Genomic DNA, 4,746 nt, shown 5'->3' with positions numbered 1-4,746 from the left:
TTTCCAACAAGTTGGTTGCTCGCTCCATTGTTCCGGAGAACGGAGTCTTGGTCATCTTGCCCAAGAGGCATGGTTCGCATGTGTCAAATGATTCATAATCGAGAGATTCCAAAAGTCCATCAGCATGGAGCTTCTTCATGCGCTTGACACCAATGTGACCAAGGCGGCAGTGCCACAAGTATGTGGGACTATCGTTATCAACTTTACATCTTTTGGTATTCACGCTATGAATATGTGTAACATTACGCTCGAGATTCATTAAGAATAAACCATTGACCATAGGGGCATGACCATAAAACATATCTCTCATATAAATAGAACAACCATTATTCTCGGATTTAAATGAGTAGCCATCTCGTATCAAACGAGATCCAGATACAATGTTCATGCTCAAACTTGGCACCAAATAACAATTATTAAGGTTTATAACTAATCCCGTAGGTAAATGTAGACGTAGCGTGACGACGGCGATCACATCGACCTTGGAACCATTCCCGACGCGCATCGTCACCTCGTCCTTCGCTAGTCTCCGCTTATTCCGCAGCTCCTGTTGTGAGTTACAAATATGAGCAACGGCACCGGTATCAAATACCCAGGAGTTACTACGAGTACTGGTAAGGTACACATCAATTACATGTATATCAAATATACCTTTAGTGTTGCCGGCCTTCTTATTCGCTAAGTATTTGGGGCAGTTCCGCTTCCAGTGACCCTTCCCCTTGCAATAAAAGCACTCAGTCTCAGGCTTGGGTCCATTCTTTGACTTCTTCCCGGCAACTGGCTTACCGGGCGCGGCAACATCTTTGCCGTCCTTCTTGAAGTTCTTCTTACCCTTGCCCTTCTTGAACTTAGTGGTCTTATTGACCATCAACACTTGATGTTCTTTCTTGATTTCAACCTCTGCCGACTTCAGCATTGAAAATACTTCAGGAATGGTCTTCACCATCCCCTGCATATTATAGTTCATCACAAAGCTCTTGTAGCTTGGTGGGAGTGACTGAAGGATTCTGTCAATGACCGCCTCATCCGGGAGCTTAATGTCCAGCTGGGACAGGCGGCTGTGCAACCCAGACATTTTGAGTATATGCTCACTGACAGAACTGTTTTCCTCCATCTTACAACTATAGAACTTGTCGGAGACTTCATATCTCTCGACCCGGGCATGAGCTTGGAAAACTAGTTTCAGCTCCTCGAACATCTCATATGCTCCGTGTTGCTCAAAACGCTTTTGGAGCCCCGGTTCTAAGCTGTAAAGCATGCCGCACTGAACGAGGGAGTAATCATCAGCACGTGTCTGCCAAACGTTCAAATCGTCTTGCAGTGCTAGAGCAGGTGGGTCACCTAATGGTGCTTCAAGGACATATGCTTTCTTGGCAGCTATGAGGATGATCCTAAGGTTCCGGACCCAGTCCGTATAGTTGCTGCCATCATCTTTCAGCTTGGTTTTCTCTAGGAACGCGTTGAAGTTCATGTTGACATGAGCGTTGGCCATTTGATCTACAAGACATATTTTGCAAAGATTTTAGACTAAGTTCATGATAATTAAGTTCATCCAATCAAATTATTTAATGAACTCCCACTCAGATTTGACATCCCCTTAGTCATCTAAGTGTTACACGATCCGAGTTGACTAGGCCGTGTCCGATCATCACGTGAGACGGACTAGTCATCGTCGGTGAACATTCTCATGTTGATCGTATCTTCCATACGACTCGTGTTCGACCTTTCGGTCTCCGTGTTCCGAGGCCATGTCTGTACATGCTAGGCTCGTCAAGTTAACCCTAAGTGTTTTGCATGTGTAAAACTGTCTTACACCCGTTGTATGTGAACGTAAGGATCTATCACACCCGATCATCACGTGGTGCTTCGAAACGACGAACTTTAGCAACGGTGCACAGTTAGGGGAGAACACTTCTTGAAATAGTTGCAAGGGATCATCTTATTTACTACCGTCGTTCTAAGTAAACAAGATGCATAAAACATAATAAACATCACATGCAATTATATAAAGTGGTGACATGATATGGCCAATATCATATAGCTCCTTTGATCTTCATCTTCGGGGCTCCATGATCATCTTGTCACCGGCATGACACCATGATCTCCATCATCGTGTCTTCATGAAGTTGTCACGCCAACGACTACTTCTACTTCTATGACTAACGCGTTTAGCAATAAAGTAAAGTAGTTTACATGGCGTTCTTCAATGACACGCAGGTCATACAAAATAAAGACAACTCCTATGGCTCCTGCCGGTTGTCATACTCATCGACATGCAAGTCATGATTCCTATTACAAGAACATGATCGCATACATCACAATATATCATTCATCATTCATCACAACTTCTGGCCATATCACATCACATGACAATTGCTGCAAAAACAAGTCAGACGTCCTCTAATTGTTGTTGCATCTTTTACGTGGCTGCAATTGGGTTCTAGCAAGAACGTTTTCTTACCTACGAATAACCACAACGTGATTTTGTCAACTTCTATTTACCCTTCATAAGGACCCTTTTCATCAAATCTGCTCCAACTAAAGTGGGAGAGACAGACACCCGCCAGCCACCTTATGCAACTAGTGCATGTTAGTCGGTGGAACCGGTCTCACGTAAGCGTACGTGTAAGGTTGGTCCGGGCCACTTCATCCCACAATACCGCTGAAGCAAGATAAGACTAGTAGCGGCAAGCAAGTTGACAAGATCTACGCCCACAACAAAATTGTGTTCTACTCGTGCAATAGAGAACTACGCATAGACCTAGCTCATGATGCCACTGTTGGGGAATGTTGCAGAAAATTAAAAAAATTTCTACGGTTTCACCAAGATCCATCTATGAGTTCATCTAAGCAACGAGTCAAGGGAGTAAGTTTGCATCTACATACCACTTGTAGATCGCGTACTGAAGCGTTAGAGGGAGCGGTGATGATGGAGTCGTACTCGCCGTGATTCAGATCACCGGAGATCCTAGCGCCGAACGGACGGCACCTCCGCGTTCAACACACGTACGGTGCATGTGACGTCTCCTCCTTCTTGATCCAGCAAGGGGGGAGGAGAGGTTGATGATGATGGCTCCAGCAGCAGCACAACGGCGTGGTGGTGGTGGAACAGCAGCACTCCGGCAGGGCTTAGGGGGGCGCACCAGCCCACTATGGGCTGGCTCCCCTCCCACTTCAGCCCATGGGGCCCTCCGGGATGGGTGGCCCCACCCGGTGGACCCCCCGGGACCCTTCCGGTGGTCCCGGTACAATACCGGGTGACCCCGAAACTTTCCCGATGGCCGAAATACCACTTCCTATATATAATTCTTTACCTCCGGACCATTCCGAAACTCCTCGTGACGTCCGGGATCTCATCTGGGACTCCTAATAACATTCGGTATGCTGCATACTTATATTCATACAACCCTAGCGTCACCGAACCTTAAGTGTGTAGACCCTACGGGTTCGGGAGACACGTAGTCATGACCGAGACGGCTCTCGGGCAATAACCAACAGCGGGATCTGGATACCCATGTTGGCTCCCACATGCTCCTCGATGATCTCATCGGATGAACCACCATGTCGAGGATTAGAACAACCCCGTATACAATCCCCTGTGTCATTCGGTACGTTACATGCCCGAGACTCGATCGTCGGTATCCCAATACCTCGTTCAGTCTCGTTACCGGCAAGTCACTTTACTCGTACCGTAATGCATGATCCCGTGACCAAACACTTGATCACTTTGAGCTCATTGTGATGATGCATTACCGAGTGGGCCCAGAGATACCTCTCCGTCATAGGAGTGACAAATCCCAGTCTCGATCCGTGTCAACCCAACAGACACTTTTGGAGATACCTGTAGTGCACCTTTATAGTCACCCAGTTACGCTGTGACGTTTGGTACACCCAAAGCACTCTTACGGTATCCGGGAGTTACACGATCTCATGGTCTAAGGAAGAGATACTTGACATTGGAAAAGCTCTAGCAAAACGAACTACACGATCTTGTGCTATGCTTAGGATTGGGTCTCGTCCATCACATCATTCTCCTAATGATGTGATCCCGTTGTCAATGACATCTAATGTCCATAGTCAGAAACCATGACTATCTGTCGACCAACGAGCTAGTCAACTAGAGGCTCACTAGGGACATGTTATGGTCTATGTATTCACACGTGTATTACGATTTTCGGATAATGCAGTTATAGCATGAATAAAAGACAATTATCATGAACAAGGAAATATAAAAATAACCCTTTTATTATTTCCTCTAGGGCATATTTCCAACAAGGGGAAGTACCGGCAGCCCGGGGCGGGCGGGGGCGGAGCAGGCAGAAGCGCTTTGCGCTGCGGTCGAGCTGGCAGAAGCGCTGGAGGCAGGCCTGGGTGCCCTCCTTGCGCTCGTGCACGTAGACCGGGAAGCGGCAGACGTCGAAGACGGTGAGTACCTCACCGTCCATCATTGTGCCCAGCCCGTCGGGGCAGATTTGGCACACGTCCCCAGCCCCATGCCTCCCGGACTTCTGCACACAGCAAGGAGACGGGTCAAAACCAGGGTTCCGCTGCGGGAAGGAAGGGGACGGGATGGAGAGGAGCACGATGAGATCGGGAGGAAGGGGACGTCCTTGTGATCTGGGTTGCGAGCCCACTACCGCTGTCGCGGGTCTGGAAGCACTGCCTCGCCTGCTTGATCTCGGTCATCGATGGTGGGTGTGACAGCGGATCGAGGTGGGAGGGAGATGGTTTGGGTTGGGGCAGCGG

The sequence above is a fragment of the Triticum dicoccoides genome, chromosome 1B (genome assembly GCF_002162155.2).
Source record: "Triticum dicoccoides isolate Atlit2015 ecotype Zavitan chromosome 1B, WEW_v2.0, whole genome shotgun sequence".
NCBI lineage: Eukaryota > Viridiplantae > Streptophyta > Magnoliopsida > Poales > Poaceae > Triticum > Triticum dicoccoides.
This window is presented reverse-complemented; position numbering follows the sequence as displayed.